At 43.4% G+C, this 13948-nt stretch overlaps 1 protein-coding gene across 1 annotated transcript in view; it reads left to right on the forward strand.

Moving 5' to 3' along the window:
* The window catches only part of micu1 (mitochondrial calcium uptake 1), an 88151-nt gene extending 87929 nt beyond the window's left edge, over window positions 1-222 (forward strand). Inside the window, exon 10 of the mRNA XM_064924433.1 lies at window positions 1-222. This exon is cut by the window's left edge and continues 599 nt beyond it. The gene's annotated coding sequence lies outside the window, so the exon portion shown is untranslated.
* Window positions 223-13948: the final 13726 nt, after the last annotated feature.

The raw sequence follows: 13948 nt of genomic DNA on the forward strand, positions 1-13948 counted from the left end.
AAGACATCAAACTCATTTTGACATCAGCTCTGGCGTAAACATAATCTATCATGATACTACAATATGGTTCTTTCTTCCCAAATGACACCCTATTCCCTATGTAGTGCACTACTTTAGACCAGGGCCCTATGGGGAATGGCACCCTATTCCCTATGTAGTGCACTACTTTAGACCAGGGCCCTATGGGGAATGGCACCCTATTCCCTATGTAGTGCACTACTTTAGACCTTTAGACCAGGGCCCTATGGGGAATGGCACCCTATTCCCTATGTAGTGGGGAATGGCACTACTTTTAGACCAGGGCCCTATGGGGAATGGCACCCTATTCCCTATGTAGTGGGAATGGCACCCTATTCCCTATGTAGTGCACTACTTTAGACCAGGGCCCTATGGGGAATGGCACCCTATTCCCTATGTAGTCCACTACTTTAGACCAGGGCCCTATGGGGAATGGCACTATTCCCTATGTAGTGCAGACCAGGGCCCTATGGGGAATGGCACCCTATTCCCTATGTAGTGCACTACTTTAGACCAGGGCCCTATGGGGAATGGCACCCTATTCCCTATGTAGTGCACTACTTTAGACCAGGGCCCTATGGGGAATGGCACCCTATTCCCTATGTAGTGCACTACTTTAGACCAGGGCCCTATGGGGAATGGCACCCTATTCCCTATGGGACCAGGGCCCTATGGGGAATGGGCCCTGGTCAAGTGTAGTGCACTACATAGGGAATAGGGTACCATTTTGAGATGCTGACGCGGCACAGTTTGTCCTAATAGGCTTTCCATGGATAGCTCTCCGCAATGCATCATGGGTATTATTAGGGGATGGGAGTTATAATCTTGTATATTTATTGTTTAGCGATTTGTAGTAATTGTCTTGGCGAATGTAATGTAAAACAAACACAACCTTTTTTTCCTGAATAAGGAGTAAACAGCACTTTATAAACCCTGGTTATAGTTTATAGAGGATTTATGTTTGATTTGCGAAACACAACACAAGAAATCCTGTTACTCCCTCAATTCAAAGGTTAAAGGATTCATTTAAAACACGTGGAATGTCTCTCTAAAATAGGTGTCTCTCTATTAGGCTGTTCCATCTCTCTCCTCTTCCATCTCTCTCCTGTTCCATCTCTCTCCTCTTCCATCTTTCTCCTCTTCCATCTCTCTCCTCTTCCATCTTTCTCCTCTTCCATCTCTCTCCTCTTCCATCTCTCTCCTCTTCCATCTCTCTCCTCTTCCATCTCTCTCCTCTTCCATCTCTCTCCTGTTCCATCTCTCTCCTGTTCCATCTCTCTCCTCTTCCATCTTTCTCCTCTTCCATCTCTCTCCTCTTCCATCTCTCTCCTCTTCCATCTCTCTCCTCTTCCATCTCTCTCCTCTTCCATCTCTCTCCTCTTCCATCTCTCTCCTCTTCCATCTCTCTCTCATCCTCTCTGTCCTTCTATCCCTCTATCTAATGTGTTCTACAACTGTACAGACTGTCGACGTTGGAGTTATATTCCCTGCCTCCATCCCGGCCTGTTTTATTTCAGAGAGAGTTGTTGTTGTTATTACTGAATAACTTTATAATTCTGATGTTCAACCAGAGTATTATTAAAGATGTTTTGTTTTTCTGAATAGACTCATTGTCCTCTTTCACCTTTGACCTGGCTAGACGTGTAGCTTCCTCCAGCAACCGTTCCTTGATTTTACCTGGCGGCTTTATTCTGTAGATTTAGTCAGAATTATCACCTTCCGTGAGAACTTATAAAGTAAATGAAAATACAGTTAAACACACTCTTACAACCTTATCTTACGAATGACTTATTAGCTTGGTATAACTCTGAAGTGCTGACATACATAAACAGTTTAGCCGGAGCTGGAACAGTATCAGATTAAACACATGAATAAAGGAAAAATATCTCATTGGCTGCTTATTACAGAAGGGAGGAAATCAAACTTCACAACTTTATTATTCCGGGCATGAATTCACACTTCATCCTAACATACACTCTTCAACCTTTACGAACTACACCCGATGACATGAAAACTTAGCTAACACAGCGGGATTGCCTTCGCTCCAAAAGTGTGTTGCTACGATAAGGATCCCCGTTACAACAGTTATTAGCCACGAGGTTCCGCTTGTCTTATCATTTCCCCACGTGGTTCCGCTTGTCTTATCATTTCCCCACGTGGTTCCGCTTGTCTTATCATTTCCCCACGTGGTTCCGCTTGTCTTATCATTTCCCCACGAGGTTCCGCTTGTCTTATCATTTCCCCACGTGGTTCCGCTTGTCTTATCATTTCCCCACGCGGTTCTGCTCGTCTTATCATTTCCCCACGTGGTTCCGCATGTCTTATCATTTCCCCCACACAGCGGACACGTAAAAAATTCAAACAAAAGACAACGACAGACTTACAGGTTAACTGTCAGTTACAAGATGGACTCCTTGCTCTGGTCGAAACGATTCGCCCACTGATGTTTTTGTGTTGTTTTCTCCGCACTTGGTACTTTTGGTGAGAGGTGATCCAATCGCTGATGACTTTGTTTTCACCACAAATGACGGTGTTTTCAGACTAAAGTAGCGAACAAGTCATTTATTTTTTAAAATACAGCTCCCGTACGGACTCGGGAGAGGTGAAGGTCGAGAGCCGTGCGTCCTCCGAAACACAACCCAGCCAAGCAAATGAATTACTTAAAAATCAATGTGATTTTCTGGATTTTTGTTTTAGATTCCGTCTCTCACAGTTGAAGTGTACCTATGATAACAATTACAGACCTCTACATGCTTTGTAAGTAGGAGAACCTGCACAATCGACAGTGTGTCAAATACTTGTTCTGCCCACTGTGATTCAGGCGAGGGAAAAACATCACCCAGATTGGTCAGTCTTGTGAGAAACTCGTCATCATGCAAGTGTAACAGTATAACTTTAAACCGTTCCCTCGCCCATACCCGGGCGCGAACCAGGGACCCCCTGCGCACATCAACAACAGTCCCCCACGAAGCATCGTTACCCATCGCTCCACAAAAGCCGCGGCCCTTGCAGAGCAAAGGGGGAACCACTACTTCAAGGTCTCACTTCACATCCGTTACACAAGCAGTCAGACAAGTGAAAAATATGATCAGTAAAGAAAACTTTAAACTCGTCTCTCAAACATACGAGAGTTCAGGGGCCTTGCTTTAACAAAGTGAATCATTTTCACTGTAGTGTCCAAAACGTCTTTCAAGCTGTCAGGCAATCCCTTGGCAGCAAGATGTTCTATTGGGTTCAGGTCTGGAGACTGGCTAGGCCACTCCAGGACTGTCAGGCATTCCCTTGGCAGCAAGAGCCTCTCGGTGGCAGTGTATTATTATCTGACCCTGCTGGTCATTTATGAACACTTGAACATCTTGGCCATGTTCTGTTATAATCTCCACCCGGCACAGTCAGAAGAGGACTGGACACCCCTTATGGCCTGTTTCATCTCTACCCGGCACAGCCAGAAGAGGACTGGCCACCCCTCATGGCCTGGTTCCTCTCCAACCGGCACAGCCAGAAGAGGACTGGCCACCCCTCATAGCCTGGTTCCTCTCTACCCGGCACAGCCAGAAGAGGACTGGCCACCCCTCATGGCCTGGTTCCTCTCCACCCGGCACAGCCAGAAGAGGACTGGCCACCCCTCATGGCCTGGTTCCTCTCCACCCGGCACAGCCAGAAGAGGACTGGCCACCCCTCATAGCCTGGTTCCTCTCTAGGTTTCTTCCTAGGTTCTGGCCTTTCTAGGGAGTTTTTCCTAGCCACCGTGCTTCTACACCTGCATTGCTTGCTGTTTGGGGTTTTAGGCTGGGTTTCTGTACAGCACTTTGAGATATCATCTGATGTAAGAAGGGCTTTATAAATGCATTTGATTTGTACCCAAGTGGTGCCGGGAGCAACTGCTGGCACGCGCGTTACCACTCCACCATGTCTCCCTGTCATGGCTTTTGCTCCATCAGTACAGACACCGGATTTTCGTTTATTTTATTTTTTGTAAACTATAAAGTATGAAAAATATTCCAACCAGGAATACTGCTCTGGCGGACTCATGGGTGGAATATTTTTCATAATTTTTTATAATTGTAATTTATAATAAATAAATAATTAAATGAAAATCCGGTGTTTATGTCCAACAGTTGTTGTTATATTTCAGTCTTCTGTGATGTAAATAACGTGTAATATTGGGATGAAAACTCAACATGTAATACATTTCAACTCTATATCTGGTACTGGAGTCTTCTTCTTTTTAAGCCCATAACCACGTCATACATTTGAAATGTATTCAATTTTATCTGATATGGTAAAGTGGCTGTTCCACTGGATGTCAGAAGGTGAATTCACCAATTTGTAAGTCGCTCTGGATAAGAGCGTCTGCTAAATGACTTAAATGTAATGTAAATGTATATGGTATGTGAGGGTGAACATTTTGTTTTCGATGTTTGTTTGTTTTAAACAGAATTATGAAGCATATTTATTGACAACATGATATTTGCACTACAAAGAGAGAGAGATACATTTAAATAACATGATTTAGGCTACTGAAAATAATCTAAAGTAAAATGTGTTTATTTTTTAGCCTAGTGGTTATAAGTATTTAGGCGTGTCATGTGACTTTAGTCCTCATGTCGGTTTAGATTTATGGATCATAAAGAGATGGCGAAACATTCTCTCGACTCCAAAGCAATTGCATGTGTCACAGGCACCACCTGGCTCGCTGACTGTTTCCTACACTGATTTAAAGAGGCTTCCTGCATAGCTTTTTTATTTTTTATCCCATAAGAGTAAGAGTAAAAATGTCTCTATTCTCAGGGCCAATTTTCTAGAGATGCTTTGTGGATATGGGCCCTGACCCTAAAACCCACAATGTTGGTCATGTGACGACCCGGCCACCTTTATTGGTGTGCTGATGATTCAGGCCACAGCCTTTAGGTTTATGAATGCTTCTTCCTTCATCAACACCATGGTCTTCTCAACCTTGTCATTCAGATTGTCTGTGATGTGTATCCCGTGGAACTAGAAGGTTTTTACATTCTCCCCTGCGGCCCTGTGGATGGCGGCGTGCTCCCTCTGCTGTTTCCTGAAGTCCACGATAAGCTGCTTTTTTTGTTTTGTTGACGTTGAGGGAGGGGTTGTTTCCCTTGCGCCATTCAGCCAGGGCCCTCACCTCCTCCCTGAAGGTCGTCTCGTCGTCGTTGGTAATCAGGCCAACCACTGTTGTGATTGAGTTGGAGGTGTGCGTGGCCATGGGTGAATAGGGTGTGCAGGAGGGGGCTGAGCACGCACCATTATGGGTTCCCAGAGTTGAGGATCAGCGGAGTGAGGGTGTTGTTTCCGACCTTCACCACCTGGGGGCGACCTGTCAGGAAGTCCAGTTGCACAGGGCGGGGTTCAGACCCAGGGCCTCCAGCTTGATGATGAGCTTGGAGGGTACTATGGTGTTGAATGTTGAGCTGTAGTCCATAAACAGCATTCTTACATAGGTATTCCTCTTGTCCATATGGGATAGGTCAGTGAGCAGTGTGAATCTGTGGATTTGTTGGTCGGGTAAGGAGGAGGTGATATGATCCTTGACTAACCTCTCAAAGCACTTCATAGAAATCCTACCTTTCGAGGGCCTGTATGGCTGCACTAGTATACTAACTCTAAACACACACAATTGTTATTATATGTTGTCCTCTCTACCTGTAACTGTCTACCCGTAACTGTCTACCCGTCCTGTCTACCAGTAACTTTCTACCCATCCTGTCTACCCGTCCTGTCTACCAGTAACTGTCTAACTGTAACTGTCTACCCATCCTGTCTACCAGTAACTGTCTACCAGTCCTGTCTACCAGTAACTGTCTACCAGTCCGCGTCTTTTGTGGAGCGATGGGTAACGATGCTCCTTGGGTGACTGTTGTTGACGTGTGCAGAGGGTCCCTGGTTCGCGCGAGGTCTGAACTTATACTGTTTCAGACGCACACAATAACAGAATGATTGTAAATAAACGAGTACACAATGAACTGTTTAACACTCTGATGGCCACAAGATGGCGATGAAGGACTCCCGAGGGTTTTCAGGCACTTGACAAATAGAAACAGTTGCTAACCTCTTCTCCTTGTTTAGGTTTGCCGGATCTTTTAATGGGGGAACCACTACTTCATTTATCTTACCAACTTTCCGTCACCAATACATAAGATAACAGGCAGGAGATTATTATTATTTTTCTTAACAAAATAAAAGTCTCGCATTGAAACTGACGCAAACTGAGTAAAAAAATAGTGGAACCATGACATATTTCGACTAGATAATGCTTAACAAGTTTGGAATGTTATATAAATTCAACAAAAGACAATAATTAGTTAATTTGACAAACAAAAATCTAGTTGAAATCGCACTGTGGACCAATGAGACTTTCATCGACCTGGCCAAGGCTTTTGACTCTGTCAATCACCACATTCTTATTGGCTGACTCAACAGCCTTGGTTTCTCAAATGATTGCCTCGCCTGGTTCACCAACTACTTCTCTGATAGAGTTCAGTGTGTCAAATCGGAGGGTCTGTTGTCCGGACTTCTGGCAGTCTCTATGGGGGTGACACAGGGTTCAATTCTCGGGCCGACTCTTCTCTCTATACATCAATGATGTCGCTCTTGCTGCTGTTGATTCTCTAATCCACCTCTATGCAGATGATACCATTCTGTATAATTCTGGCCCTTCTTTGGACACTGTTAACTAACCTCCAGGCGAGCTTCCACTCTCCTTCTGTAGCCTCCAACTGCTCTTAAATACAAGTCAAACTAAATGCATGCTCTTCAACCAATCATTGCCCGCACCTGGCCGCCCATCCAGCATCACTACTCTGGACGGCTCTGACTTAGAATACGTGGATAACTACAAATACCTAGGTGTCTGGCTAGACTGTAAACTTTCCTTACAGACACATTAAGCATCTCCAATCAAAAGTTAAATCTAGAATCGGCTTCCTATTTCGCAACAAAGCTTCCTTCACTCATGCTGCCAAACATACCCTCGTAAAACTGACTATTCTACCGATCCTTGACTTCGGAGATGTCATTTACAAAATAGCCTGCAACACTCTACTCACCAAACTGGATGCAGTCTATCACAGTGCCATTCGTTTTGTTGCCAAAGCCCCATATACTACCCACCACTGCGACCTGTACGCTCTCGTTGGCTGGCCCTCGCTTCATACTCGTCGCCAAACCCACTGGCTACAGGTCATCTACAAGTCTCTGCTAGGTAAAGCCCCGCCCTATCTCAGCTCGCTGGTCACCATAGCAGCACCCACTCGGCCAGGTCGCAGATGCAAACGAGAACATGTTCTCAACTAGCCTACCTGGTTAAATAAAGGTGTTCTCAACTGGCCTACCTGGTTAAATAAAGGTGTTCTCAACTGGCCTACCTGGTTAAATAAAGGTGTTCTCAACTGGCCTACCTGGTTAAATAAAGGTGTTCTCAACTGGCCTACCTGGTTAAATAAAGGTGTTCTCAACTGGCCTACCTGGTTAAATAAAGGTGTTCTCAACTGGCCTACCTGGTTAAATAAAGGTGTTCTCAACTGGCCTACCTGGTTAAATAAAGGTGTTCTCAACTGGCCTACCTGGTTAAATAAAGGTGTTCTCAACTGGCCTACCTGGTTAAATAAAGGTGTTCCCAACTGGCCTACCTGGTTAAATAAAGGTGTTCTCAACTGGCCTACCTGGTTAAATAAAGGTGTTCTCAACTGGCCTACCTGGTTAAATAAAGGTGTTCTCAACTGGCCTACCTGGTTAAATAAAGGTGTTCTCAACTGGCCTACCTGGTTAAATAAAGGTGTTCTCAACTAGCCTACCTGGTTAAATAAAGGTGTTCTCAACTAGCCTACCTGGTTAAATAAAGGTGTTCTCAACTGGCCTACCTGGTTAAATAAAGGTGTTCTCAACTAGCCTACCTGGTTAAATAAAGGTGTTCTCAACTGGCCTACCTGGTTAAATAAAGGTGTTTTCAACTAGCCTACCTGGTTAAATAAAGGTGTTCTCAACTGGCCTACCTGGTTAAATAAAGGTGTTCTCAACTGGCCTACCTGGTTAAATAAAGGTGTTCTCAACTGGCCTACCTGGTTAAATAAAGGTGTTCTCAACTGGCCTACCTGGTTAAATAAAGGTGTTCTCAACTAGCCTACCTGGTTAAATAAAGGTGTTCTCAACTAGCCTACCTGGTTAAATAAAGGTGTTCTCAACTAGCCTACCTGGTTAAATAAAGGTTAAATTAAAAAAATATTTAAAAAATGCAATGGGGGCATTGGGCATTCACTGTACAGCTGCGCCTATGGCTCTTGGGTATCAGCCAATTCAGTGACACCCTTAGAACACAACAGTGAACACTTTACACACACACACACACATTAGCTTCGTGGCTCTTACTGCAGCACTTCGACTGTGGAAAATCACCTCGCTATTCAGCCGACTGCATATTGAACAGTCATACTGCAGTGTACAGACTTACCTTTTGGATCTTGGCCTTGGTTTATTTATATGTATATCATTTTACCTTTATTTAACGAAGCAAGTGAGTTAAAGAACAAATTATTATTTACGGTGACGGCCTTCACCGGACGACACTGGGACGATTGTGCGCCGCCCTTTGGGACTCCCAATCGGCAGTTGGACTAGTAACTGGAAGGTTGCAAGTTCAAACCCCCGAGCTGACAAGGTACAAATCTGTCCTTCTACCCCTGAACAGGCAGTTAACCCACTGTTCCTAGGCCGTCATTGAAAATAAGAATTTGTTCTTAACTGACTTGCCTAGTTAAATAAAGGTAAAAAAAAAAAAAAAAAATCATGGCCGGTTGTGATGCCCCATTTCATTCCAGGCTGTATCAGCCTACTCCGTGACAGAACACAAACTTTGAAGAGTTTTACATGACATATTAGCGAAGTAGCTCTTTATTGCAGGACTTTTGACCCCCGAGATCCATAGGTAAGGCTGTCCACCCACAATATGAATATTCAATACGCACAATAGGCTGAATAGTGAGATGATTTCCCAGAGGTAAAGTCCTGCAATTAGAGCTACAAAGCTAATATTTATTTAAAACTCTTCACACTTGTCAACATTTAATGGACCCAAGACTGCATAGTGAATACAATGTAATTATGAATGTCTAATACAGCCACAGTCCAATTTCAACATTTAATTTGTTTAAAAAATATATATATTGTCTTTTTGTTGAATTTATGTAACAACATTCTAATCTTGTTTAGCATTACCTAGTTTGCCGATGACACAACAGTGGTAGGCCTGATCACCAACAATGATGAGCCTATAGGGAGGAGGTCAGAGACCTGACCGTGTGGTGCCAGACAAACAACCTCTCCCTGAACGGGATCAAGACTGAGGAGATGATTGTGGACTACAGGAAACGGAGGACCGCACACGTCTGTATTTTTCATAAAACTGCATTGATAGTTAAGGGCTTGCAAGTAAGCTTTTCACTGTAAAAGTCTGTTGTATTTGGTGCATGTGACAAATAACATTTGATTTGAAATATGGTATGATTCTACTATTTAGATCTGTTTGCATCTGTTTCAATGCGGGACTTTTATTTTGAAGGTAATGCGCAGATTCCAATATTGTTGCTCATAGTTGTGGCTAGCTTCACACAGGTGATCCAAACGCAATCGAGCAACGCGCCATGACATTGATCAACTGATTGTTTATTAGATACCACAGATTGTTTGATTGACACTGCCTCGTCATATTGGCGTAATAAATTAAATTGGTAAATCAATTAAAATTGTATTAATTAGATAACACACAGTACCAGTCAAAAGTTTGGACACACCTACTCATTCAAGGGTTTCTCTTTATTTGTACTATTTTCTACATTGTAGAATAGTGAAGACATTAAAACTATGAACACATATGGAATCATGCAGTAACCAAAAAAGTGTTAAGTCTAAATATATTTTAAACTTGAGATTCTTGAAAGTAGCCACCTTTTGCCTTGATGAAAGCTTTACACACTCTTGGCATTCTCTCAACCAGCTTCATGAGGAAATGCTTTTCCAACAGTCTTGAAAGAGTTCCCACATATGCTGAGCACTTGTTGGCTGCTTTTCCTTCACTCTGCGGCCCAACTCATCCCAAACCATCTCAATTGGGTTGAGGTCGGGTGATTGTTGAGGCCAGGTCATCTGATGCAGTACTCGATCACTCTCCTTCTTGGTCAAATAGCTCTTACACAACCTGGAGGTGTGTTGGGTCATTTTCCTGTTTAAAAACCAATGATAGACCCACTAAGCGCAAACCAGATGGGATGGCATATCACTGCAGAATGCTGAGGTTGCCATGCTGGTTAAGTGTGCCTTGAATTCTAAATAAAATCAGCGTCACCAGCAAAGCACTCCCACACCATCACACCTCCTCCTCCATGCTTCACACTGGAAACCATCCGTTCACCTACTCTGTGTCTCACGAAGACATGATGGCCGGAACCAAAAATCTCAAATTTGGACTCATGAGATCAAAGGACATATTTCCACCAGTCTAATGTCCATGGCTCATGTTTATTGGCCCAAACAAGTCTTCTTATTGGTGTCCTTTAGTAGTGGTTTCTTTTCAGCAATTCAACCATGAAGGCCTGAATGACAGTCTCCTCTGAACAGTTGATGTTGAGATGTGTCTGTTACTTTAACTCTCTGAAGCATTTGTTTGGGCTGCAATTTCTGAGGCTGGTAACTCTTATGAACTTATCCTCTGCAGCAGAGGTACCTCTGGGTCTTCCTTTCCTGTGGCGGTCCTCATGAGAGCCAGTTTCATCATAGCCCTTGATGGTTTTTGCAACTGCACTTGAAACTTTCCAAGTTCTTGAAATGATGGACTGTCGTTTCTCTTTGCTTATTTGAGCTGTTCCTGCCACAATATGCACTTGGTCTTTTACCAAATAGGGCAATCTTCTGTATACCCCCCTACCCTGTCACAACACAACTGATTGGCTCAAACACATTAAGGAAGGAAAGAAATCCCACAAATAAGCTTTTAACGAGGCACATTGTTAATTGAAATGCATTCCAGGTGACTAACCCATGAAGCTGGTTGAGAGAATGCTAAGCTGTCATCAAGGCAAAGGGTGGCTACTTTGAAGAATCTCATAACATGTATATGTTTAAACACTTCTTTGGTTACTACACGATTCCATGTGTTTTATTCATAGTTTGTCTTCACTATTATTCTACAATGTAGAAAATTGTACAAATAAAAAACCCTTGAATGAGTAGCTGTGTCCAAACTTTTGACTGGTACTGGTGACTCCGGATGGAAATATGTAGTTATCCAGTTGCTAAAAATACCATAACTTCATTAAAACGAGAGTTCAGTTCATGTAACAGGGTTGACTGAAATGAGGGACTGGTGTTTATTTTTAAAATAAAATTAAACATTAAGGCTAAGTATAAAACACATGTAAGTCAGTAAGGCACACCGTCAAATCGTTATCTGCCGAACCGTGTCTGTCAAATATAACAGGTGTAGAACTTACCGTGAAATGCTCACTTACAAGCCCTTAACCAGCAATGAATAGTTTATTTAGTTAGTAAATATTTTCTTAACTCTAAAGTAAGAAATGAAGAAATGAAATGTAGTGTTTTGAACCTAGACTTGGCGCTCCGGGACCCTTGGGGGAATCCCCTTATCCTCTTGGTCCAAACAAGTGAAGTTGGCTACATAATTTTTGCATACAAACCCCTCCGTCTTATTTTTGATTAACTGTATGTCTGAAGATTTCAGTGGGCGTTTTTTTTTTAAACTTCATCTGTCAAATGAGTGAGTCTCAGGGATGAGTCCTCTCAGGGATGAGTCTCAGGGATGACGACAGATGTTCAGGTTGAATACCTGGTTGATGCCCGGCATCTGACCCGCGGAGGAACAGTCGTGGTTTTTGATCAGAGCAAATACCTAAAATAGCATGTAAGAGTTTTCGTCCTCAGCCCACTGCAGTCTAAGAATTGTAAAGGGTTTGGCCTTGTTTCCAAGCGTGTGCAGACGAACAGTGTATACTGAAGAACGGTGTGTAGATGGACAACGGTGTTGCAAATTGTCGGCGGGGATCCTGAATTTCTTGAGTGCCCTGTAAGGGTGAAGGATATTGAGGTGGCAAAAAGTTAGATGGGTCAATCGAATCTCCTTTGCAGAGACGATTAAAATAAAAACAAGTGACGCTAGTGAAGAGAGTGGTGGACACCACAACCTGTCGTAAATGTTTGTTAAAAAAGGTGGATTGTTGCATTTTATTGCCAGTTATAAACTGAACATAAGTCTAAGGGAAGTGTAAGGAACTGGACATTAAATGGAGGCTGTGGCAGAAAAGTTTTTGAGGCTCAAGGATTTGACATTTTTAGACTTGCAAGAGGTACTGGCGCCAGAAGACCCCCGCCCCCCCAGGTTCCCATTGAGCCAGATCTGTTTTATTTTTAACATAAGTGCCTTGATTTCTTATTTTTGGGAGAAATCCTGTTGTTTCAATCCCGCGTAGTTGGTGGCGGGATGCTCATTGAATTGAATGATCGACAATATACCATTGAAGAAATAGGAGCATGTCAGAGTACAAACCCAGCCATGAAGTCGAAGGAATTGTCCGTAGAGCTCCGAGACGGGATTGTGTCGAGGCACAGATCTGGGGAAGGGTACCCCCCCCCCCCAAAAAAAAAACAACCCAAGAACATAGTGGCCTCCATCATTCTCAAAATGGGAAAAGTTTGGAATCACCAAGACTCTTCCTAGAGCTGGTCGCCCGGCAAACTCAGCAATTGGGGGAAAAGTACCTTGGCCAGGGAGGTGACCAAGAACCTGATGGTCACTCCAATAGAGCTCCAGAGTTCCTTTCTGGGAGAAGCTTCCAAAAAGGACAACCATCTCTACAGCACACCACAAAATCAGACATTTATGGTAGTGGCCAGACCTCAGTAAAAGGCACGACAGCCCGCTTGAAGTTTGCCAAAAGGCACCTAAAGGACTCTGACCATGGGAAACAAGATTCTTTGGTCTGATGAAAACCAAGATTGAACTCTCTGGCCTGAATGCCAAGCGTCACATCTGGAGGAAACCCTTGTACCATCCCTTTGGTGAAGCATGGTGGTGACAGCATCATGCTGTGGGGATGTTTTTCAGCGGCAGGGACAGGGAGACTAGTCAGGATGGCTGGAAAGATGAACGGAGAAAAGTAGAGATCCATGGTGAAAACCTGCTCCAGAGCACTCAGGACATCAGACTGGGGCGAAGGTTCACCTTCCAACAGGACAATGACACTAAGCACACAGCCAAGACAACGCAGGCGTTGCTTCGGGACAAGTCTCTGAATGTCCTTGAGTGGCCCAGCCAGAGCCCAGACTTGGAACTTGATTGAACATCTCAGGAGAGACCTGAAAACAGCTGTGCAGCGACACTCCCCATGCAACCTGACAGAGGTTGAGAGGATCTGCAGAAAAGAATGGGAGAAACACCCCAGGTGTGCCAAGCTTGTAGTGTAATACCCAAGAAGATTCAAGGCTGTAATCACTGCCAAAAGTGCATCAACAAAGTACTGAGTAAAGGGCCTGAATATTCGTTGTTTTTAAAATTGTATTTATACATTTACAAACCTTTCTAAAAAAAAAAAGTTTTGCTTCGTCATTCTGGGGTAGTGTGTGTAGACTGAAGGGGGGGAAAATTAATTTAATCCACTTTAGAATAAGGCTGTAATATAACAAACTGGGGATAAAGGTCAAGGGGTCTGAATACTTTCCAAATGCCCTGTATTATAGGAGACATACTGCGCATTTATACCATTCCTCCATCTACTGCTGTTAATATCCCTCTATATATACTGCACGTCATTCCTAATATATTCAGACTGCTATTTGGACTGCTGACTCAGGGTTATATGATTGTAAATGTTATATTTGATTTGTTTTGACTGTTTAACGTTCTAGT

Source organism: Oncorhynchus masou, chromosome 18 (assembly GCF_036934945.1).
Source record: "Oncorhynchus masou masou isolate Uvic2021 chromosome 18, UVic_Omas_1.1, whole genome shotgun sequence".
In the NCBI taxonomy this organism is placed as follows: Eukaryota; Metazoa; Chordata; class Actinopteri; order Salmoniformes; family Salmonidae; genus Oncorhynchus; species Oncorhynchus masou.